The following is a 26,167-nucleotide window of genomic DNA, read 5'->3' on the forward strand; positions in this document are numbered from 1 at the left end:
TCTATTTTGTTGCGATCGCGCCAACCTTGACATTTCCGAAGGGGTCCTTTCGGGGCGCTCAAATGCATTTTGTTATCTCCGCATCGCAGGCTTACGGGAGGCAGCTCTAATTGACCCGGACACTTCACGCCGACCCATTCAACACCCGTGCTCTTATACCGCGGAGCCTGGTCTGCTCCCCACCCCCGCCACCCCCAAGTGTGCCGCTCACGAACTGATACGGTCCACCTGGGAACGGTGCGCCGTGGTGGGGCTAGAGCGATATATCCGTGGCCTCCATCCAGTCGTGGTGGCAGAGTCAATGCATGAGCGTAAGCGGCTGCCTGCTGCAATGAGTTCGAGCCAGAGAAGTGGCCCAGATGAATGTACGACCAATTGTTTTGATTTCACTTGCAGCCCTATATTTTGTTTGGGTTTGAGCTGCGGTGGTGCACGGGTCAGCGCTCTTTGCTGTGAGCCCGGCGAGTGATGTCTCACCAACCCATGCCGACCTGCATGGTGAAGTATGGTCAAACAAACCCTCATGACCAATGGGGTAGGCCTTCATCCAGCAGGTGATTGACATGGGCCTGTTCATATTTTGTGTGTTCATCGTGAATTTTGTGTTGGGTGTATGGCGCCGAGGCTTGGCAGCGTTAGCAATAGCGGTAGGAAGTTGTACGGTACTTATATGCGCACTAAATTCGGATGTTCCCGAGGGCGACTCAGCCAAAAATGAGCAACTGGAAGTGTGATCATGAGCCTCTCAGCACTGGGGAGACAACCCCGTGGCCGACAGAGTCAGTAGAGGATTCACACAGGGCTGTAAAGGATCACCGTTTGGTATTTCATCGACCCTAAGACACTAATCACCAGTCAGCCTATGGACCTTTTTGCCCTTTAGCCCATCTCGCGCTGCCATTAAGCAATCTCTTGTCGCATCAGTATGCCACACCTGCCCATCACAACATTTATTCTTCTCCCACGTAAAGTAGTTGAGCATTGTTTACTTTTAAAAAAAAATGTTATGCACGTTTACCGAGGAAATCCTTACTGAGTCTCAGGGCTCTTTTGTCAGGAGGGTCCTGGCGAGTCTTTGCAGAATGGGGGCGATGATGCTGCGTCTAGTACCAACTGAGAAATCAGCATCGGGATGTTTGGCCAATAACAGTTAACATTATACACTATTTTTATTTACTTTTTACCAGGTAAGGCCCACTGAGCTATTTAGCTATTTTTCAGAAGCGATCTGGCTATCACAAGTTATAGCTCAACGAAGTGGCTTATAACGTGGAAACAAAACCGGAGAACCCGGAGAAAAATCCACACGACGCACGGGAAGAGAGGGACATGCCAATTCCAAATATGCAGCAGGCGTCAGAGTCGAGATCGAACCAATGGCCTCTTGCATACCAGGCGAGGTAGTTAACATCACTCCACTGTGGTGGAAGCTAAGTCGTGCGGGATGTTTTAGCTGTGGGAGGAACCCGGAGAACCCGGAAGAAACCCGTGCCGAACAGGGGCAGAACATACGAACGCCTTTACAGAAATACGCACAGGCCAGAAGTTCAACCCAGCCGCTTCTTGCTGTGAGGCACGCACGCTACCACTGCGCCAACCTGTGTGTGTGTGAGAGTTATGCGTAGAGATGAACTGTTTTCAAGTAACTGAGTATAAATCTGTGGTGCTTTGAGAAGACAAATACTACAAGCTGATAAGCCAGTCTTTGAAACGAGGCTTTGCATGGTGAAGCATTTTGGATCAAATGACAATTTCAGCATTTTGGATTAAGCATAAAAAAAACTTGTGGCTTATTATCGAAGTCCACAGTTTATTTTGCATTGTTCGTGCAGTGTAAACTTTCCTCCCCAATTCATAATCAACGTTTTTGGGTTTAGATCGCGTTACTTATAAATGTGTCGTAACCCTCCACCACCCGACACGGCCAATCAGTAAAAAAGTGTCACGTTGACAAAAGACAAATAGTTCACTGCTTTAGCCCACCGGTGTGTTGAAGCGTGAAACCACAACATTTACAATTTGAGTACGACGTTTCGCTGGTAATTGCATCCAGCATCATCGGGCAATTAGCCGGCAAAAAAAACAACTGAGCACCGTTGTGATGCAGGTTGCAATTCGTCTGTCTCACAACCTTCCATTACCACTCTGTGATGCTGTGACGCTAAATTGTGACGCGTGCCTTCATACTGTCTACACAATGGTGAGTGTTTGGGAGCGGTGGTGGAGCGGTTAGCGCGCTGCGCTACGAACCCGGTGACCCGAGGTTAGTTTCGCGCTCACGGCCAACGCCGGTGACGACGATCTGAACCGGTCCTGGGCCTCCCTTAGGTTGACTTAGCCTCAAATGAGTACCCGGTGCGATGTCTAAAAATTGCCACTCAGGAGACGAAGGCGGGGTGTGGTGCTGGCCACCCACTCCCTCGTGCAACGTGTCAGCCTTCATCGGTGCTCTATAACACTACTTGCCTGTTACGTCTATAGGGGGATATTTGTCTTTGGGAGTGGTGGTACTGTGGTTCGCACACTGCGCCGTGATCCCGGCACCCTCGATTCATTCCCTAGCCAACGAGTGGCAGTGGCAGGTTGCAACTGCACTGGTCGGTGGGCCAAGCCTTGGTTAATTCAGCCTTAAGTGAATACCTGCTGTCGGGTGCAGACAACAGGACTGGGGAGACAAAGGCGGCCGCGCGTGGTGCGTTGGCTACACGAACGCCGTGTTGGAATTGCTAGGGGCTGCTGCCCTAACAAGCCCTTGCACCCACCAGTTTGTTGAAAGGCTGAACGGGACGGATCGTTGTGTGCACGTCGGGCGACGGGCGAGCGAATAATACGAGGTTGGTCGAGGAGGAGGAGGAGAGGGGAAATGAAAGGAAGCCGGATGGGGGGGGGGGTGGGGGCAGCCGTAAAAGCAAACGGGGTGGGGAGGGGGGGGGTGTGGGGGGGGAGTCGCAAATAAAATTCTCTCTCTCTGCCGGGCAGCGACAGGCTCTGTAGGCAGATTTTGCCAGCTTGCTGTCTCAGCGCTTATTTTATCGATTGGATTAATGGACTCGCTCACCGAAATGCGCGTTCATCGGAAATGAGCTCTCTCTTTTCCCTCACTTAACCTGCCCCAATGTCAATGACGCCTCACGAATTATTTATTTTGCACCCCCCCCTCCCCCTCCACCGCCACCACCTCGTCGTAAGCGCCTGTGCAGGAGACGCTGCGCTCTGACCGGTATCGGCAGTAATCGGTCATATTTGCAGCGAGATGAAAATAATAACAATACAAAATTGCGCTGGACTTTTATACGCTGCCAAACGTCCCCCCCCCACCGCCCCGCTAATCAGACATCGGCTACGCGAATATGGAATTCACGAGTCAGACCGTTTTCTCCCTCCCGTCACGTTATATATATGATGCCCGTTTAGGGTCATCCTTCGAACGTCATCTACGTTCTACGTGAGCGCACGGATACAGCGCGTATCTACATATACAACATCAAGGGAACAAATGACCAGCAGCAGGTCGCGCGCCACCTTTTAATTGGTATACATAACGACGTCCGGCGGCTGTGGTGTGGGAAAGCCTCACCGAGTCTCAGAGACTCCTTGTCCGTCGAGCCACCGTGAGTCGCGCACGGATAGAAGGCCTGCAGCCCGTGCGGGTTTTAACCGCAGGGGAGTCCACGTCTCAGCTGGACTGACATTACAGTGTTCATACTGCACATACATCAGGCGGGTCTCCGATATATGCGGAGTAGGGTTCCGCATCGGGTAAAACTCACGAAGTCAAAGGGGCGCGGCGCTGCAGCCGTCTGGATGCTCAAACCGCTGTGAGCAAAATCGCCTGCAGGGAGGGGGGGACCCGAGGGGTTAGAGGGCCCCTCCAGAGTGCATTTTGCACTGCATCGTGTGCATGGATTTGAGTGCGGTCATGCGTATAGATTTTCGCGCACGATCCTCACACCCCATTTCCTGCCACCGATGAAAAATGCTCAATAAGGAATCTGATTGTGCCAAATATCACGATGTGGGTAAAGGCGCAGCCCTGCAATTGCTTGCTCCCGATTCTCAAACAGAACGACCAACTCTTTCTTATTTATTTTAGCGGGTAAGACTCACTGAGCTATATCGCTCTTTTTCAGGAGCGACCTGGCCACAAATGATAGCTCAATGGAGTGGCTTATCGTGTGGAAATGTATGGCAGCCAATTACTCTAAATGTACGTTTCTAAATGTGGAGGGAAAAACTGGAAGACCCGGAGAAAAATCCACGCGTCCACAGGGAGAGAGACACGCAAACTCCAAATAAACAGCAGGCGTCAGGGTCTGGATCGAACCCACGACCTCCTGTATACCAGGTGAAGTAGTTAACATCCAACACTTGCTGCTGGAAGGGCCTCCGCTAGAGGGAGTTCTCGAGAGCCCCCCTGTAACAACATATTGAGCCGAATATCCCTTGCGAGCCAGACATATTGTCATAGGTGGGAGTGCCCACACGTGACCCCAGCACGTGCAACCCGCAGATTTTCTGCAGAGGCGTGGGCGGTTTTAATGAAGTTCGTGCCATCGTTTCAGCAGCCACGGTGGCAGCACCCCCCCACTCCACCCGGCCTTCGCACGTGAGGGACTCACATGTGACGACATCACACCTATCCTTCTGGTTGAAGGGACGAAACAGGAGGATTTCTCCACAAACCTGGCTGTCGCCTGATGATGCCGGTTGTAATTACTGGAGGAACGTCGTGCTCAGATTGTAAATGTCGCGGATTTACTCTCTAACACACTGGTTAGTGCTGTACTAGTATACTACACTATACGCTACACTATACACTACACTACTATACACTACACAACTATGCACTACACTATACACCAGAGGTGTGGACTCGAGTCATGTGACTTGGACTCGAGTCAGACTCGAGTCATGAATTTGATGACTTGCGACTCGACTTGGACTTGCATAACAATGACTTTGTCCCACCTATGAGATGTGGACTCGAGTCATGTGACTTGGACTCGAGTCAGACTCGAGTCATGAATTTGATGACTTGCGACTCGACTTGGACTTGCATAACAATGACTTTGTCCCACCTCTGCTATACACTATACTATACACTACACTACTATACACTACACAACTATACACTACACTATACACTACACTATACACTACAGTATACACTACACTATACACTACACTATACACTACATTATACACTACACTACACACTAGTGCTGTACTAGTAGCGAATTGGCCACGTTCTGTTTACGTGACACACCTTACTAATTGGCTGTGTCGTGTGGTGGCCGGTTTAACGACACATTCATATATTTACGTGTTCTAACCCAAAAAACCTCTATTATGCACGCTGACAGATCGAACCGGCAATCTCGAGATCGCAAATCCAGATGTTCATGACCATCGCAGTGTCAAACCCCCCCCCCACCCCTGCGTTGGATAGAGAGGCTAAATTGGTCACGTGAGAGATGGATGCACATAACGTGGCCGGACTTCTTTTCGGTAAAATAAATCGACGATGAAACGCACTCGCGCTCAAGTCGGGCGCGCGTTGAGAGCCTCCATCAGTTACAACCTTTGACGCGTTCCGTGTATTCGGCACCGCGTGCACGCAAATGGATTTCCACAGCGTCACTCGCGGGGGAGAAACAAAGAAAGGGTCAGCTCTATGGTGTTTGCCACGAAGGTCGTCGCAAAATAGTGCGGACAATAAAACAATAAGTAAAATTCAGTAAAAAACAATTAATTATAACAATAAAAAAGAAAACGATGAACTACAATACAAATAAAACAATGGAATAAATCAATGAAATAAAACAATAAAAATGAAATGAAACAATGGAATAAAGCACTATGGGAACCTCATTTGCCAGTAAAAATATGATAATTGGTTCTTTACCCTTCTATCTGGCAACAAAACTGACACCTTTTTACAAGGAGTCATGTTTGCATAGACCGCAATACCTGCAGTCATAATACAAACAAAAGAACATAACTCTGATAATGTGCACTGTCCTTAAAGTTGATTGATCCACACCCGAGACAGCTTTCCTTAGAGCCTAGTCTCATATGGGTTGGACCAGATGACGCCAAAAGGCGCACAACTCAAAGACAATGCACCATCAGAGTATGAGAGCTCGGGGCAAGCATCTACACTATGGGAACCTCATTTGCCAGTAAAAATATGATAATTGGTTCTTTACCCTTCTATCTGGCAACAAAACTGACACCTTTTTACAAGGAGTCATGTTTGCATAGACCGCAATACCTGCAGTCATAATACAAACAAAAGAACATAACTCTGATAATGTGCACTGTCCTTAAAGTTGATTGATCCACACCCGAGACAGCTTTCCTTAGAGCCTAGTCTCATATGGGTTGGACCAGATGACGCCAAAAGGCGCACAACTCAAAGACAATGCACCATCAGAGTATGAGAGCTCGGGGCAAGCATCTACACTATGGGAACCTCATTTGCCAGTAAAAATATGATAATTGGTTCTTTACCCTTCTATCTGGCAACAAAACTGACACCTTTTTACAAGGAGTCATGTTTGCATAGACCGCAATACCTGCAGTCATAATACAAACAAAAGAACATAACTCTGATAATGTGCACTGTCCTTAAAGTTGATTGATCCACACCCGAGACAGCTTTCCTTAGAGCCTAGTCTCATATGGGTTGGACCAGATGACGCCAAAAGGCGCACAACTCAAAGACAATGCACCATCAGAGTATGAGAGCTCGGGGCAAGCATCTACACTATGGGAACCTCATTTGCCAGTAAAAATATGATAATTGGTTCTTTACCCTTCTATCTGGCAACAAAACTGACACCTTTTTACAAGGAGTCATGTTTGCATAGACCGCAATACCTGCAGTCATAATACAAACAAAAGAACATAACTCTGATAATGTGCACTGTCCTTAAAGTTGATTGATCCACACCCGAGACAGCTTTCCTTAGAGCCTAGTCTCATATGGGTTGGACCAGATGACGCCAAAAGGCGCACAACTCAAAGACAATGCACCATCAGAGTATGAGAGCTCGGGGCAAGCATCTACACTATGGGAACCTCATTTGCCAGTAAAAATATGATAATTGGTTCTTTACCCTTCTATCTGGCAACAAAACTGACACCTTTTTACAAGGAGTCATGTTTGCATAGACCGCAATACCTGCAGTCATAATACAAACAAAAGAACATAACTCTGATAATGTGCACTGTCCTTAAAGTTGATTGATCCACACCCGAGACAGCTTTCCTTAGAGCCTAGTCTCATATGGGTTGGACCAGATGACGCCAAAAGGCGCACAACTCAAAGACAATGCACCATCAGAGTATGAGAGCTCGGGGCAAGCATCTACACTATGGGAACCTCATTTGCCAGTAAAAATATGATAATTGGTTCTTTACCCTTCTATCTGGCAACAAAACTGACACCTTTTTACAAGGAGTCATGTTTGCATAGACCGCAATACCTGCAGTCATAATACAAACAAAAGAACATAACTCTGATAATGTGCACTGTCCTTAAAGTTGATTGATCCACACCCGAGACAGCTTTCCTTAGAGCCTAGTCTCATATGGGTTGGACCAGATGACGCCAAAAGGCGCACAACTCAAAGACAATGCACCATCAGAGTATGAGAGCTCGGGGCAAGCATCTACACTATGGGAACCTCATTTGCCAGTAAAAATATGATAATTGGTTCTTTACCCTTCTATCTGGCAACAAAACTGACACCTTTTTACAAGGAGTCATGTTTGCATAGACCGCAATACCTGCAGTCATAATACAAACAAAAGAACATAACTCTGATAATGTGCACTGTCCTTAAAGTTGATTGATCCACACCCGAGACAGCTTTCCTTAGAGCCTAGTCTCATATGGGTTGGACCAGATGACGCCAAAAGGCGCACAACTCAAAGACAATGCACCATCAGAGTATGAGAGCTCGGGGCAAGCATCTACACTATGGGAACCTCATTTGCCAGTAAAAATATGATAATTGGTTCTTTACCCTTCTATCTGGCAACAAAACTGACACCTTTTTACAAGGAGTCATGTTTGCATAGACCGCAATACCTGCAGTCATAATACAAACAAAAGAACATAACTCTGATAATGTGCACTGTCCTTAAAGTTGATTGATCCACACCCGAGACAGCTTTCCTTAGAGCCTAGTCTCATATGGGTTGGACCAGATGACGCCAAAAGGCGCACAACTCAAAGACAATGCACCATCAGAGTATGAGAGCTCGGGGCAAGCATCTACACTATGGGAACCTCATTTGCCAGTAAAAATATGATAATTGGTTCTTTACCCTTCTATCTGGCAACAAAACTGACACCTTTTTACAAGGAGTCATGTTTGCATAGACCGCAATACCTGCAGTCATAATACAAACAAAAGAACATAACTCTGATAATGTGCACTGTCCTTAAAGTTGATTGATCCACACCCGAGACAGCTTTCCTTAGAGCCTAGTCTCATATGGGTTGGACCAGATGACTCCTTGTAAAAAGGTGTCAGTTTTGTTGCCAGATAGAAGGGTAAAGAACCAATTATCATGGAATAAAGCAATGAAATAAAACTATAAAAATGAAATAAAACTACGAAATGAAACTAATAACTAAAGCAACGAAATATAACAATAAAAATAAAACAATGAAACAAAGCAATGAAATGAAACAATAAAATACAACAATCAAACAAAAATGATTAAACAAATAGCTCGTGTTGTGTTCTGGCCCTGGTGGAAGGGCAGAGCATGCACGATGTCTTAGGGATTAGCACTTTCTGCACTATAGACCCGGTCACCTGAGTTAGATTCCCTGCCGCAGCTGACATGAGTGGCGAGTGATACCTGCACCAGTGCTGTGATGGGCAGCACACACAATAACCAGGGTGGTGAAGTGTGCTGAAACCAACTCCCTTGGGACCGACAGACATAGCATGGGGATTAAATAAAGAGATGCAAATTATTGTCATGAGTAGCTTCAAGGGGGGTGCTCAGTAAATTTGCTGAAAGGAAATTAAATTGATTCCATAATCCAGAAGCATGGCCATAGGCCTCAATGGAGTATGTGAATCAGAATGATAATACAGACAGTGAATGTGCCGCTTCAGAGATATAACCAACGCCACTCATGTTTATTTTTCTTACAAGGTAAAGTTTTGGACGGATATTATTTCGTTTGCGATGCATTCGTGTGTGAGATGAGTCTGCGTAGGAGCTGCCAGACGCGATTATCTCCACACTCTGTTCACGGATGAACATTAATAGATTTTTCTTCAACTAATCAATGAAACCACAGGCAAATGCACTTTATTAGTTTTTTTTTTATCCCATAAGCTTAGTTGTGTGCATTAGCTCATCGCACGCGTGGAAAGTGGTTCTGTCCATTAGACCACCATTCCACCATCTCACGATGCCTGCTTGAGCGAGCGCACGGCTCTTTCACGGCCTTGGAATGTGGAATTTCTACCGTGAGGACAGTCCCACCACCGTTGGAGATGGGCACCACCCAATTGCTTGTTTGAGCATAGTGGCTCTTTGACATTCGGCCTTTGGTTTAAGGCTTAACAGCACACGTATCGCTGTGGATGAAATTTTTTTACAAAGCTTTTCAATTGCTTGCCCTCGCTACACTGCTCTCGAAAGTGAATCCACGGAGGGCATTTTGGTGGCCCACTCTTACATGCTGCTGGCCAGATATCTTCTAATAGGTTTGAGTACCCACACTTTAGCCCACCACGCACAACCTGCCGATTGGCGAACTGTGGTCTGCCCCTGTCTATGTTTCCGGGATCACCGCAATATATTGCAGCTCCGACCGTGACATTTTGACGGATCGCTGAAATATTGTGAAGTGGCAGCGGCAACATCTGGCGACTGCTGTGGGAAGTGACGTCACAGCCGTGCAATGGTGATCAACATGGGTGTCACGTGGTGTGGGTGTCGGGAGGGTGCTGTGGCGTGGAGAACTTTGTGATGGAGGTATCGGAATCAGAATATGTATTTATACCTGGAGGAATCCGATGAGCTGTAAAGCTCTTGTTCACAGATGTCCAGGTATAATTGACCAAATGACCAACTGGCTGACATTTGCGAGAGGTCACCAGCGCAGTTTGGCGACTCCCTGCCACCGTTGTGTTTCCGTGCGTGAGAGCGGCGCAAACGATTCGAAGCTGGACGAGAGCGGCGAACAGGCGATGAGGATCTTAAAGTGGATGCACTGGAGCGGCCGTGTATATGTTGTCGTAGTCAGGATAACAACATTGCCAACGCGTCACACTGCGCCGACGCTGACGCTCGGCGAGAGAGAGGACGACTCGGAGGCACGAGGACGAGCGGGAAGAAGCCGGTCAAGTAGTGAGCCGGCGGCCAACCATTGCCCAAGCTCTGCGGTCCCCTACACATTAAGATGTTATCGGCCAATTAATGAGCGTTTACATGTTATTAGCACGGTTGGTTACGTGCGGTGTGAAAGCAGTTCAGCATACATACAGAGTGCCCAGAGAGAATCTACGCGTGTGAGGGGGCAGCGCTCTATCCCATACAGACAGAACAGACTTACCGCCTTCTCCTGACAAGCCAGAGTCTCACGGCATCTGCGTGTGATCCAACAACCCTCGCTGCCGCCTCCACAGTTCTGGACTAGAGGCCACGTGCGCAGTCACCACCGCCCCGGTCGTGAATAAACCTACGCTTCTGGCGTTGGAGCGTTCTGACACCCATGATGGCGATAGTAGTAATTCACGGTAACGAGTGCATCTGGTATTGGTGCCTCGGTGACGTCGCGAGGCTGTGTGCGGTAGGCGCCGTGTTACACGGACGGCTACCGCCCGCCCGTTAGCGCCGGGGTCAGAACGTGGTGGCCGCGTGGCACATGGGGAACACCGCGAGACATCGGCGTCAAACAAAACCGGAACAAACGCAAACTCTACACGCTTCGTCAAAAATGACACCGCGGCCTTGAAAGGGAACACTGTATAATGGGTGACGTTTCGGGCAATGGCCCTTTTTCAGAGCGGATAAAAAATAACGCACCGAACTATTTGGGAGAAAAACAATTTTCATTCACTTCGGTTCATATTTCCTCCCCCTCCACTGCCCCGATTTCGTACAACTTAATGAGAAGCTTAACCTTGGAAGAGACTCGTACTGTTGTTAACACTGGCGTCAACGTAGGCAATTGCTCTCACCACGTTCACTGGCTTCAGTACAAAGTGTTCCAATGGTGATACTAAGCTGCGTCTTAATAGCCACACCGCAGCATTAATTCAGAGCAGACAGATTCCGTACAAGTGGTAGCTGAAGGTGCCGAGGTGATTTCCCTGGCAGAGCGGAGTGGCCCACACTCAGAAGGTTGCGAGTTCGAACCCCCGGTTGGCGGTTTGTCTCAGCCCATCATCCCACTGGGGTCGATAAAATAAAGGGTAAGAATTTGTGGGGAAGTCAACAATGGGTTGTCCTATAGATATGTACTTCGTTCTCACCGAAACGTAGCCAACCGTGCTAATCGGAGGTGCCATTAGACCAGCCCCTGCCATAGGAATGTGGAATGTCCACCTCTGCTTAAACAGAAGATGAGTGCCGCCTCGCTGCTCGTTTGAGCTGGGACCTTCAGGCTTTGTTTCTTGTTGGAGTCTGTGGCCTGACTCAGAAGGAGTGCTAGTCCAGCAAACGATGAATAATAGCGTTGGTGGTAAGGATCACCGCTTGTAATAAACTAAACTACTCTATTTTACTTTTCGATGTAAAGCTTTCGTGACTGCAGGGATTCATCTTCTTGGTTCTTTCGGTAAAGTCACCTAGAACGGAAATAATAAAATATTAAAAATGAAACATAATAAAATACAATTCTCACGACGTTTCGGCCACAACGCCAGGTCTGTCGGGGAGACAGCGTCATTCAGACGCTGTCTCCCCGAAAGACCTGGTCTTCACCTGAGGACGGCTGCTTGCGTTGTGGCCGAAACGTCGTGAGAATGTATTTTATTACGTTTTATTTTTTATATTTTATTATTTCCCTTCTACGTGACTTTACTCTAATTTACCAGGTAAGGCCCACTAAGCTATATAGCAATTTTTTTTTTCAGAAGTGACCTGGCCACAAATGATAACTCAACGAAGTGGCTTATATATCAATGATAAATTTATATTAGCCAAATACTCTAAACGCATGTTTCTGGATGTGGAGGGAAAAACCGTAGGACCCGGAGAAAATTCTACACAGCCACTGTGAGAGAGATACGCGTTAGGGTTGGGATCGAACCCACGGCATCCTGTATACCAGGCAGATTAGTCAGCATCTCGCCACCGAGTTTTGTTAGCGTTAAAAACGTCTGGCATGCATGCTAAATGAATAATTGTGAAAGCTGAAAAAATATATATCTGATAAAACTAGAGAACGGAGAGTATCACGAAAAATGTGGAGATAGACAATTCCCACCAGCCCCGGCTCTCAGTACCCCACCACGCGCCTCCACAGTTAGAGGAGGACTTGTCGCGAAATTCCGTTTCCAAAGATGATGAAGTGGCGTGCGCTGCCGACTCTTCTGAGTGTGTTGGAGGAGCGAGACGAAGCGTTCTTCTGAGCGGTGATTAAAAAAGTTGGGATATTGATGATGACGGTGATGATGATGATGACGATGACGACGATGACAATGATGGTGATGATGGAACAAGCGGCCCTGCACTCCAAGGGGAACCGGATCGAGAAGTATCGCTGAGATCCATCAAGGTCACTATTTGTTCTCGATTTCAGGATTCATGACTTTTCAATCACGTGCCCTCGTTCATTCCTTTCATTTCTTGTCTGCCCCAGTCTCGCTCCTGTCCACCAACAACAACAGTCCCGAATGCAAGATCAGAGCTTTCGAAGAGCTTCATTTTAAATTGGACCCGTGTCACCCCCCCCCCCCCCCCACGTGACTTTCTGTCACTGCTTTGACTGAAAGCGCCGACGCGTTTGCGGTGAATTTATTTGCGGCATGACCGTGCGGGAGGCCAAATCTTTGACGGCATCGTCGACAGAGATCGGACGATAGCAGTGACCTGTCTCGGTGTCCCCTCTCTCTCTCAGGCAAATGACAGGGCTTGATGTGGCAGCGGTGTCTCAGCAGGGGGCTGGGGGAACCTTCTAATGTCCTTGTCAGAGCACCGAGCCAGGCGCCACTGAGAATCCTGAGTTCCAATCCCCCCAGGATTTGAAGCCGGGCTCTCAAGTGTAACCAGCATGATGGTCGCGAAATTAGTCAATAAGATGTGGAGGGTTTTGATGGTCGGATGAGCAAGAGGGAGTGGCATTCATTTCCCTTTGCTGGCTCTCAACCAGTTGAGGAAATTCTACATTACCATGGCTGGGACCAATTCTCTGCATTTGATGACCACAGTTGATCTAAAAAGAAAAACAATTGTCCGGTCTTTTTTCCCCACCAATGTTATTCCCGTTGCCCCGTGTCACACCACCCCCCCCACCCCACGTGACCTTCAGATATCACCACCATCGGCTATCGTCGGTGGTGATATTTATAAACCTTTGATTGGCACGAATGTCGACGTACGGTGCGAAAGATGTTCAACCGACATACATACATATCATCAGGAGGCTTGTTTTTATTTACACACGCTCTGCTACGAGAATCCTGGTGGTGCTTGTCGCAGAATAGTGAAAGTGATCATTTAAAATTCTCAGAACTGGACAAATTAAGTGTGAAAACCAAATGTAAGATGCTGTTTTTGTTGTTGAAGCAGTAATGGGTGCCTGGGCTGAGTCGGTGAACTCCCTACAGTCCAAGAACTCGAGTTAATCGTAAGGTGGCTGCCTGGATTCACACCCAGGATGTCAGTTGTGGTTGTCCTAATGGCTCAGAACTTGGAGCTGAGTGGACTTGCCAAAGACCAGTACCAGCGGTGTCAAGATCGGCCTCTCTGCAGGAGGCATGTGAAAGACACTACTAGGAAGTTGGAGGCAGTCACCCGCCAACAACGACGGAGGGCAGAGGAGCGACGCTCACAACAACGAGTGGATCGCCGGGCGACTAAAAACAGCAAGTTGGCCAAGTAATCGAGACATGGCATTTCACGTGGCTTCAGAGTGCACCTGGCCTGGCATAAGCACCGTGTTGGCGTCACCGCCACTTAAGGGCGGATGGCAGCTAATGTTGGTGGCTCAGTGCTTTGACCCCTCAGCCACTCGGCCGTCTCTATGGTTGACTTTCCATTTAATTTGTGCTAATTTTATCCTGCAAAGAGGAATTATGTGGTCAGTCGAGCCCGCAGCCAGGATTTTAACCGTGGTGGCCAAGCATGCCATGAGCGGGTCAAATTACAAACGGGTGTCCTTTTGATTTGTTTTTCTTATCAGCTTGGGGCAGTTCCATTGAGGTGGCTTCACACGAGCCAGGGTGAGAGGCGCTTATTGTGGATGAGTCATCTTCCCTATAAACCTTCTCGCCAAGAGAGCAGTTGAAATGCCCGCAGAGTGGAACCTCGCTCAAATGTCAGTTACTCCTTAAAGCAGTCGAGTGTAGTGCCATTGCCTCTCTCGCTGCTGCTGATATTGATGATTTCCTTGTAATGACAGCTGATTGGCTGAAAATTATAGGATGGATGAGATAACTGAGATGATGATTGGTTGAATGATAATCCAGCGATGATCATGATTATGATAAGTGATTAACAGTTATAGTATGAGTGATAATGATTTGTTGAATGATGATGAGTCTGTGATGATCTTCATGATTATGGTAGTGAATATGATTTATTAGTGATGACAATGGATTGACTGACAATGATTGGATTATTGTAACAACAGAGATGATGATTGATTAAAAGAGAATCATGGTAATATTGAAAACAAATGTGACTGAAAATCATAGAAGCATAATAATCGGCTATAAAATGATAATTTGGTAATAAAATAATATGTTTTAACCAGGTAAGGCGCACTGAACTATGTAGGGTCCTGGCCACAAACGACAGCTCAACGAAGTGGCTCATCATCATGTGGAAATTTAGAGCGGCCAAATACTATAAACGCACGTCCATTCTAAATGTGGAGGGAAAAAACCGAAAGACCCGGATATAAAACCACGCGACCACGGGGAGAACATGCAAACTCCAAATATACAGACATCAAGGGTCAGGATCGAACTCACGACCTCCAGTAAACCTGTCAAGGTATTTAACATCTCGCCACCGTGGCGCCTATGTGACTGACAAGAGAATGAATATTGCTGATATATTGATGATGATGACAATGATGATGACGATAACATGAATGGACATGTTTGCTAAATACAAATTTGATTAGACATTTTTGCTAAATACAAACTTGTTTCACCCGCATCTTTTATTTATATTGTCAGCGGTGACCTACGGAAGGCAGCATGATGATTATTGTCATGCATGCTTCATAAAAAAATATATCGTTGTTGTCGCCGTTGTTGTTGTGATGGACGCTCGTATTCTCCATTGTGTGACGCACGCCACGTCTAACCCCTGATTCGATGACATTTCGCGGGAGTCTGATCCGCGCGACGGATGATGACTGTCTAATTCCTCACGTCCGCCCAGAAGAGACCCCCAACCGTTGGGCCATTTAATAAACGCGGTAGGCGCAGTCATGAAAGATTCATTGCTCATTTTGATTAAACTTCCATTTTGAGCAAGGAAGGGAGAGAAAAAAATAAAATGACAAACCCCACGCGCAAAACAAAAACGCTGCCGAGCGTCGCTTCAACCTACCACTCCGCTGCAAATAAACCGGCGAAGGACTCAATTTGCATGCAACGCAATTTAGTTTTATAAACAGTTCAACGTGCCGAGGCGCAGCTGCGGCGCAGCTGCGACAAGTTAATTCGCAACGACGGTAACGCTAGAAGGTGGCGTTGAAGGTGCAGCCCCTGCAGTTGCTGCCTCGCGCGACTGCTGGCGGAAGGGGCCTCGGTAAGAGGGAGTTTTCGAGTTGCCCCCCTCTTGGTTGATATTTATTGGCCTTCTCTTCCACGTTGGCCAGGCGTTTTGGAAGCGGTGAATGTGCCCACGCTTTAAACCCACCGCAACACGCGACGGGCCGACGGGCTGGCTGTGGTTGTGCCCATTGACGCTGCGGGGTGGAGAGCCACTGCCGTGCCGGGAGGTCGGACCGGTAACCTGTGGATTGCAAACAAACAAAAAAGCATGTTGAACAAATGCAATTGACTTGTTTGCAAACATAAAACATGAGTCTGGGTGACACTGTGGACAAAGGGCACTTGACTCGAATTCATGAGACTGCAAGTTCAAGTCTTGGTATGAGGCTTAGGGTCAGGAGTCATTCCCATCATCTCCCCTAGGGTCATTAAAATCAGTACCGCTGTGGGAAGGTAACAATGATATCTGTTTATATGTGTGGTTATACGTTTCCCATAATTCTCCGCAACAATACACGATGAGATTTGTTTACAATAATGCTTTTTGCGTTGAACAGGGCCCCATCATTTTGACAGAGTGCTCCTGCCAATAACGTCTGGTGATCGAGCAGCATTTTCTTTAAACAATCTTTACTCTGCTGATGAGACCCATAATGTCGAAACCGAACAATAATGTTTCGTAATACCATTAGGCCGATGACGAAGACACAGTTTAATTGTGAAGACACAGAACGCAGATTTGTTAACATGTGTTCTCATAGAGAGAGGGTGGCCTCTGAAATAGCAATGTGGAATTTCCAGCTCAGGTCCACCAACGAGATGAAAGCTTTTCCTCCGATGTGCGGTTGAGCGGGAAGACGATTTGACTTCGCGTTATGTCCCTGGTGGGCGAGGTGGGATTGTGGTGTTCGGTAGGAGGGTCAACTGCGACTCTATTGCTGTGAAGATGTTACCAACATTTTTATTTATGTCGCACCGTGCGTAGCCAGCCGTGCTTATAGGAGGTGCGTGGAAAGGACAACAAACTAAACACCAAAGGCAGTTCTAAAGAAATGACAATGTGTGTGTGTATGTTGCGCTTCTTTAACACTGCAGTGATTGCTTGTTAAATTCTTCATGGACCTCCTTCCTACCTCTCTCCTCTCTCACGGTTGAAGTGGGCTGCGCTTTAGTTTTGTTATCCGTGACCGTGGTGCCTCTGGGGCTGTGCTGTGGCAGTCCCTCGGGGGGCGGCGCGTTGGGAGCCGGGGGAAGCGCGCCGGGATTCTGTGGCATCGCGGCGGGGCGGTCTGGGCCCCGCTGCCGCTTGCCGGGGGGGTGGGGGGGGGACCGGAGCTCAACTTCAGCCGGGCCTTGTCCGGGTCAACGTCACCCGCGAGATAAATCCTTCACCCGGGACACCACATCCGGTATGCCTCCTCCACGCCGCGGCTACGCGACTCGAGTCCACCAGTCGTCGAGAATCGAGCGAAGCGTTCGGCGCGCGCGCTGTGGACGACGTCGTGAACACAGACGTGTGCCGGATCTTTGCCGGGGACTCTTCGGCGATTCGTGTCTCTCGGCGGCCTTCTCAGCCACCCCGGTCCGGGAGGCGCGTGGGGCCGCCCTGCTCGGCCCACGCTCCCCCCACCGCGGGCTGACTCTTTTATCACGAGTCGACATTACCCCCCCCCCCCCGTCCCCTCGCCCCACCCGCCACCATCAGTGCCCTATTGACATCGCTATATTCGTAAAGGGCTCTGAGATGCGGTTGCATTTAAGAGCTAAATGAATGGCAAATTCTTATCCGTGCATTTCGGGCGGGGGGGGGACAACCGCCGGCAACATCGTGCCACGTGGCCCCGCATTGCGTTGGCCTGACCGGCTTCCCGTGCTGCTACAGGAGGTCGGCACGCTTCGCCACGACGATGACAGATTGCACGGCTTCCGTGCCTCGAATCGCACCCACCTCGAACCCACGACGCGGCGCGGGTTCATCAGCAGCGCGCACCTTCCGCCGTTAAATTGACATCAGTGAAAGGGCCTTTGTGGCGTCATCCGCAAGTGGTAGGTCACTGCCCACCGCGTGTTATGAGCTGCGTTTACCACGATTTATAACCTCGTACAATTAGGAACGTTGTTAACGTTTTGGGGTGGGGTGGGAAATGATAATGATTGCATGAGAGAGTGTGTGTGTGTGTGTGGAGCGGTAGTGTAGCACAATGCGCTACGAATCCGATAACCCGAGTTCGATTCCGGATCACGCCCAACACTCGTGGCGATTATCTGAACCGGTCATTGGGCTCCCCTCAGGTGGACTCAGCCTCAAATGAGTACCCGGTGCGGTGTGTAAACATCACCACTGGGGAGACAAAAGCGGCCAGGCCTGGTGCTGGCCACCCACCACCTCGTGTGGCGTGCCCACCTTCATGGGTGTTACTCGCTCGCAGAACTTGCCCCAACATCCTGTTCAGGCTACATGGGCGATCTTTGTCTTTGTGTGCAAAGCCACTCTGTTGACTTTGTAAGGTTTTCACTCCTTTTTCCAAACCGCTGCAAGGCAATGCGTGTCTGGTGGAGTGTCAGAGGAATGCGCGGTGTGCACAGCGGGGAGTAATGTTACGCAATGCAAAGCCATGATTACCAGCCCCTTGTCAATCCTCTGCCTGGATTTAGGCCTCCTCCACGTCGCGTCGGTCACCGGGGGGTTGTTTGACCGCACGTCACCACGCCGGGCAGCGCGGGTGCATGACGGGGGGGGGGGGGCGAGGATTGGTTCAGGTATCACTAATTGATAGCCATGGTCACGAAATCAAACCCAGGTTGCTGGGTTCATCGTGGGTACAACAGAAACGCTGGTCACGCCACCATGGACCGAGTGGCTCTTGCCTGAGCACAATCTGTTATGAGGCTTTGGATGCTTTCAGATCAGGTGATGTGTCGTGTATGCCTCCACCACAATGCTCAAGTCTACCTGGGGTGAAGGGTCAGCAACCCGTGAACCCTATTCTCAATTGCTGCAAGAGATGAAGCCTAACGCCACCTCACACCTTGTAGGGACTGAGTCTTTGGTCTGCAGTGAACCAATGATTATGGGGATTAGATATACTCGTGTCTGACATGGCTTTTGTTCACAATTGCACTCACTAAAAAAAAACAGACCGTGCCACGATGTTATTTGCTGGATACAAATTGCTGCGATGCGATTGGTGCCGACCCCACCTCAGTGCATCCGATGGCCATGGTGCTTGTACTGGATGTTTAAGTCAAACGTCAGGGTGATCTGCTGCTCAAACAAGCACAGGGGCGGTGTTCATCTCCATGTTGCAGCCCTGAGCCAGTGGTGGAAATTCCCCATTCCAATGGCAAGGGAAAGAAGATCCATGGGACAACTTCTGTTGACTTCTTCACAAAGAGGTATTGATTTTATGGACCCCAGAAGTGTGATGGGCTGTGTCAACCCCCGAACGGGATTTTAGTTTGCACATTTCTAACTGTGAACAGTTCACTCTGCCACTCAGCCCCGTGACTCGTAGAGCCATTATCTTATTGGCATGATGCAAGCTTAGGGGTGCCACGGTGGTGAGATTATCACGGTGCCTAGGATATGTTAACTACCTCGCCTGGTATGCAGGAGGCCGTGGGTTCGAACCACACCATGACGCCTGTATATTTGGAATGTTCTCCCCGTGGTCGTGTGGATTCTTCTCCATGTTTTACCCTCCAAATTTAGAACCATGCGTTTAGAATATTTGGCTGCTATAAATGTCCACGTGATAAGCCACTTCGTTGAGGTGTCATTTGTGGTCAGGTCACTTCTGAAAGAGAGCTACATCGCTCAGTGGGCCTTTCCTAGTAAAAGTTAAATAAATGTTTAGTTTGTAGTAGTAGGCGCTTTGGAAGATGAACGTGGAAACACAAGCACGAGATGACGTAAGGTTTGCTGGCTGTAATCACAACCGTCATCAAGAGGGCGGAAATGCCAACGCAATTGGCTCACGCCCAGTTAACACGCCAGAATTCGGGCTGAGCTCGAAAGGCCATGCGTAAATAATGATTCAGATTTTATTTCATGTAAACCAAAAACTCCAGCCGGTTACATTGCTTGCTCGATAGTTGAGCTGTTTGATGGTAGGATGCTTGCGCATTTGCACATCTAATATCTAAGTAGGCATTAGCCTGGACTCTAAACTTTCAAGACCCACATTGACCACATGGCCAACACGATAAAACAACAAACATTGGATTCCTACACAGAAACAAACGCCGCATTCCACCTCGACTCCGTCTGAATGTAGTTAATGCCCCAATCGCACCCCGTATTTTATTATTGTGACACCATCTGCCGCCTAGCTTCTGAAATTACCTAAAAGCGTCTCGTTCCGTAGCTGCGCTCCGCTCTTCGTTTTTTTACCCTTGACGCCCCCTGTAGCTCTCATCACTGTAACCTCTACGTTCAATCAAGTGGGACGCATCGGTGGCTAGGAGATGTTAACTACCTCGCCTGGTATACAGGAGGTTGTGGGTTCGGTCCCGACCATGACGCCTGCTGTATATTTGGAGTTTGAATTATATTTATCCCCATGGTCGCGTGGAATTTTCTCCGGGTCCTCCGGGATTTTTCCCTCCACATTATAAACAGGCGTTTAGAGTATTTGGCTGCTATACATTTTCACGTGATGATACGCCACTTCGTTGAGCTATCATTTGTGGCCAGTTCGCTCCTGAAAAAGAACTCCATAGCTCAGTGGGCCTTACCTGGCAAAATACAAATAGTTGTTTTAGTTTTAAGTCTGTCTCCCATTGATATCCGGACAGACCATCACACGGCTGTAATTATCCTAGAGGTCCTCTTAATGAAATCCGCCAATTACCTGAATAATTTAACCAACTTCTGAATGAGAGAAAATCACATCACAGAATCATAATAGCAACACAAGTCAACAACCTTTGCCAATAACACAGCGGCCTTAAAGGAAACACATGTAAGAAGGTGATGTTTTCTTTTGCAATGGCCCTTTTTATAGCACACAAATTGAGAGGGCTGGCGAGATAAGGTTAATTAGAGTTGGAGACTGTACTAAACGCCATGGGACGTGATACGGATTAAAATAAAATAAAATACTTTTCCTGATTAGCAGTTTTAAACCTATTAGTAGATACAGTAGTGTGTAACAGAGGTATCATGAAGTGATCAAACTGTATTACTTTTTTAGCTCATGCATTAAAAGTTTCATTATACAATGTTTGTTGGCACCTTGCATTATGGGTAACCACAATGCAATTATTCTCGATGATCATTGAGACCTGAATAATTGACAACTTCTAGACCAAATAACTATTTGAGCATTTTGTATTCAGAAATGTTTTTTATCAATCTGATTTTAGAAAAAAACATAATAATTGTCACAATTTTGGGTAAATTTATTTGACTCCAGCAGAAATACTGTTCGTTTCATGTGGCCCTCTGATTTGTATTGTTTAGAATTTGTATGATGTCTCGTTTGCTCCAGTGGCATGAATGTACAAAATAGCCCATCATTAGCACAATGCATAAAAGTACGAAGATTGATTTTCATACTCACAATTGAATTAGTATATTGTGAGCATAATGATCGATTCCATCATATTTTTACACGTACTGTGCACTATTGGGTTACGTAACCAGACCTGCAGGTAAGTGACGTATGCACTTCTTCGATTTGGTGTTCTCTGGTCTGCTTTTCTGTTCGATAAGAACTGTCCTGGACACAACTGCGCCTTGGTAGGCGGCACCACATGTATCTTGTAAAGAAACGTGTTTAAAATTATGGTTACATTCGATGGATTTATATAATGTGTCTATTAGTCTCTACCCTTTATTCTCGAAGACAAAAAAATAAGTACGTAATAAAATCACCACAGCCCAAATTTAAAATGCAGCAGCTTTGACAATTGATAGTGTGGTGTGCATGTAATCACAGGATGAATGGTGTGATATTTAAAGGGCGTTGGTGGATTCAAGGTGGCACCGTGGTTATTTGCACTGCACCATCAAAAACCAGTGGCCCGGATTAAATTCCCATCCACGCCTAGCGGCAGTTGGAGAATGATCTGTGAATCGGTTCTGGGCCTCCCCTTCATCGACCTGCACTGACCAGCGTGGGGAAGTATGGTCAAACACCCCCCGCGTGGCCGACATAGCATGGAGAAGCCAGCGTATAATCATTGCTGAGGCCACGTACGCACATAAGTAGACTTAAGTAATAATAATTCAAAAAAATTGCGACTTTTTTTTTTCAAACATTCCTTCTGAGCAACTCAGGGGTTTCAATGGGAACTGCAGAACCATGAAGGCCATCCCTCGTAGCATTCCCTCCTTTATGATCTCTATGGGCGTGGTCACTTGTCCATTCCGTGACCCACCCACACTCAATCCAAACGTGCCCTCACAAATCCTACACATGCATCCAAGCTCAAGCGTTCCGTTCTCTGCCTGCAGGCAGGTGCATGGTTCAAGTCAGCCTGCAGCCAGGTGCATGACTCAGGCACCCCCTATTCCACCCAGTCAGTCCCCTTCTCCCTTTACCTCGCAAGCAGCCACACTCCTCGCTGCAGGCCGACTGCAGTAGCCACAACTGGGCGAGCGTCGTGAAGGTGGCTTCCCCTTGCCGGCCTCAAGAAGAAATGGCACTCACCACCGCGGGATGCTATACATGCGCAGTCACACTTTATACAATGTCTGCTGCACACGCAGCACATGCTGAGTGTCAGAGTTTAGATACAGGCATGAGAATATATACATCCCAGGGCTTTGCTTGAGCCGGGGTCGTGAGGCCCCCGGCAATATTTCCGCTCCCAGCTCACCACATCCACCGTGGCCACGAGTCGCGTGCCCGGACATTTGGCAACCGTAGTTATGGGTCAACGTTGGGTCACCTCCGTGTGACTCCTCTCTCTCTCTCTCTAGGCCCCCCACGCCAGCCTGCCAGCTACCCGGGGGAATGTTCAGTGAGCAAATCGAGCGCCGGGCACACACCACTCCTGCCCAACGTGGCTCTGGTGCATTTGACTGACATTTGCCGTACCAACGAATGCATCGTTCCTATTCCCCCTCTCTCCTTTTCATTTTTGTTTTTTTCCTTCGTATTCCTTGTGTGGCCGCCACTCTGTGGGGTATAATATGATCTGTGGTCACGTTCAGAAAGCCCGTTGGTCTTCTTTATTTATCTCTCGAACTTTGCTCGATAGAGATAAACTATGAACTATTTTTTTTTACCTGGTCAGGCCCACTGAGCTGTATAGTTTGTTTATTCAGAAGCGACCTGGCTATCAAAAAAGACACCACAATTAAGTGGATTTTCATCACGTGGAAATGTATCGCAGCCAAACATTCTAAACGCGTGATGTTGATTCTGAATGGGGAGGGTAAAAACCGGAGGACCTGGGAAAAATCCACGCGACCACAGGGAGAGAGAGAGAGAGAGACACTCAAACTTCAAATATACAGGCGTCAGGGTTGGGATTGAACCCACGATCTCCTATATGCCAGGCGAGGTAATTAACATATTTTCTATTAAAACCATAACGCAGAGATTACTCGCACATGTACCGAACTTTTGTTTTCTGGCGCCTCTTGATCCCACGGGTCTTGCACGGTGTTTTTCGATTTTCACGGGCGGTTTATGTCACCGTTAGCCTGAAACACAACGGCTACTTTCTCGCGCCTCTTGCACTCATTTTGTATTTCCGCTGGATTTTTTTTGTATTTGCCCATGTTTTTGTTCATGAACGTGACGTACTCCCTTTGTTAGTCGTCCAGTATTCCTTAAGGGCCCGTTTCTTGTGCTCTACAATATCGATGATGTTCTGGTTTTGTTGTTGCTGCTGTGCTCACGGCAACACGGATCTCCCTTGCAAAATAGCCGGGCAACTGGCTAAACGGAACCACAATCTTAGTAACAAATTCAACATTATTTAACTTAATCTCTATTTTTTTAATGAATTTCTATGTTGTCGTGGCTTTATGATCCACTGCTCGCTAGTTCAATAATATCTCCTGGCACTGCATGTGAAACAAATATTCGTCAATTCCACCTTTGTCTAAGATCATATGCCACGTGTATATTATTTTTATTTGTAGGATTTTCCTTTTCTCCTCCCCCCCCATCTCCCTCGGGCCCTCGGTCTTCCCCCAGAATGTTCGTTATCTTTCTCCTTCCCCCCCCCATATACATCTTCATGTCCCCTGCACGTGGTCCCCAGTTGGGTGGGGCAGCGAGTCCAATTTCCCCCCTTCGTAAGGGTCCTGCCGTGTCTAATTCGGGTTGCCGTTCGCTGGGCTTCTGTTGCTCTACGTTTGCGATTGACGTATTGTACCCGACGCTCGCGTTGCGTTGCAATAAAAAATACATGTTAAAAAATATATTTTTAAAAATCCACCTCTGTTCACTCAGCAGAAGAGTAAATGGGCACAACCACAGTTTAATCGATCGGCAGGCCACTTTTGGTGGGGTAAAGTGTGGGTACTTCCACCTGCAATACATTCCGGCCAGCGTGGAAGAATAGGCCAAGTACTCTGTATAGGGGGACTCTCTAATGTTTTAGTCTAGCGGAGGCCCATTCCGCCAGCGGTGGCAATGGGCAAGCAAATTCTCTACCCATTTTACTGCCTTTAATTTAATTTTAAAAATAAAATGTGCCATGTGCAAATAAAAAAAAAACCACAATGAGCTCAAATTCCACCTCGTGTATTTAATTCGCACGATCGGCATTCGTGCACTGGTTTACCCATCCGGATATTTCAGTTTCAGTTTCATTTATTAGGTGTAGCCCTGTGAGCCATGCGGCCCTTGACTCGGGTGCCACCGCAACAAACAAAAACATGACCAAAGAACATCTTAAAGTGACGACGCGCAACAGAAACATCCAGGAAAAAACAGCAAAATCTTCCAGAAAAAACCACCGTATATCAACGCTGTGTGCAAAATCCCAGTGGGATGCAAGTCAAACAATAACAACCATGAGACAATTTAGATTAACGTTATCAGGCTAACTCTGTACTTCAACAAACCAACATGGTAACGTATAAGCGCGCAAAAAGCGACGCACGGGGAGGCGCGCCAATGCCAAATTTGACGACACGTCGTTCCGTGTGAGGAAAGCTGCCCGCGTCGGTCGCAGGCGAGAGGGAGAGGGAGGGAGAGGGAGGGAGAGGTCACGGCAGGGACTCCTGCGCAGGAGCGCCACGAGGATTGTCAACGCGGATTTCTTTCGACCGAAAAAAAGTCCCTTTTTCATTTACACCTGGCCTCCAAAGCAGGTGACTGCCCCGTATATATTATGACGCCTTTCTAATGGCTTGCGGCCATAATTAAAGTGGCTTCACATGGTTTCCCCAAATGCCAGGCGTAAATAATATATGTGGTTAATTGGAAATCTGCACACTTATTACACCGCCCTGATTTTAAATGTTACGTTTGAGGTTTTTCCTTCTTCCTCGCACTTTGTATCGTCGTCCAAATGTGGACGATGTTTTTTTTTCTCCCTCTGGTCTCTCTCCCCCGTCTCTGGTCCCCCCGTCTCTGGTCCTCTCTGGGCACCAGTGATTTTAACTAAATCGCCTGGTATACAGCAACTCGTGGATTCGATTCCGACCCTGACCCCTGCTGTACATTTGGAGTTTGCGGTGTCTCACCGTGGTCGCGTGGATGTTTCTCCGGGCCCTCTGGCTTTTCCCCCCACATTTAAAATCAACGTGCATTTAGAGTATTCGATTGTTATTTCTTCCCACGTGATAAGCCACTTCGTTGAGCTATCACTTGTGGCCAGGTCGTTTCTCAAAAAGAGCGATATAGCTCAGTGGGCCTTAACTCGTGAAATACAATGTAGATACTAGTTCTTCTGGTAAAGTCACCTAAGGACGGCTGCTTGCGTTGTGGCCGAAACGTCGTGAGAATTGTATTTTATTATGGTTATTTATTTATTATTTTATTATTTCCCTTTTACGTGACTTTAGATGAATCCCTGCAGTCACGAAAGCTTTAAATCGAAAATTAGATACTAGTTAATAGGAGTCTCTTCTGGACGCTGCTGCAGATATAATATCTCGACCCGTGTTCGCAGAGTTGCAAGTTTGAATCCTGGACGGGGTGGGGTGTGTGGGAGGTGGGGGGTGTGAAAGGATTTGACTCAACTCCACCATACCACCCACCCACCAGGTTGTTCACCTGGATAGACTAGCCCCATCACAGGAACGTGGAATTTCCACC

At 47.7% G+C, this 26,167-nt stretch overlaps 1 protein-coding gene and 1 long non-coding RNA gene across 5 annotated transcripts in view; one reads left to right on the top strand and one right to left on the bottom strand.

Annotated features, from left to right (window-relative positions):
* AGBL4 (AGBL carboxypeptidase 4) overlaps positions 1 to 26,167 on the top strand; it is a 423,930-nt gene that overhangs the window by 133,961 nt on the left and 263,802 nt on the right. The gene's annotated exons all lie outside the window — the stretch shown is intronic.
* Positions 1 to 26,167, bottom strand: part of LOC144941085 (uncharacterized) — a 67,971-nt gene that overhangs the window by 27,003 nt on the left and 14,801 nt on the right. The window contains exon 2 of the long non-coding RNA XR_013639219.1: positions 16,084 to 16,179. This is a non-coding gene — a long non-coding RNA (uncharacterized LOC144941085). The remainder of the gene's footprint in view (positions 1 to 16,083; positions 16,180 to 26,167) is intronic.

This window comes from Lampetra fluviatilis, chromosome 24, assembly GCF_964198595.1.
Source record: "Lampetra fluviatilis chromosome 24, kcLamFluv1.1, whole genome shotgun sequence".
Classification (NCBI taxonomy): Eukaryota; Metazoa; Chordata; class Hyperoartia; order Petromyzontiformes; family Petromyzontidae; genus Lampetra; species Lampetra fluviatilis.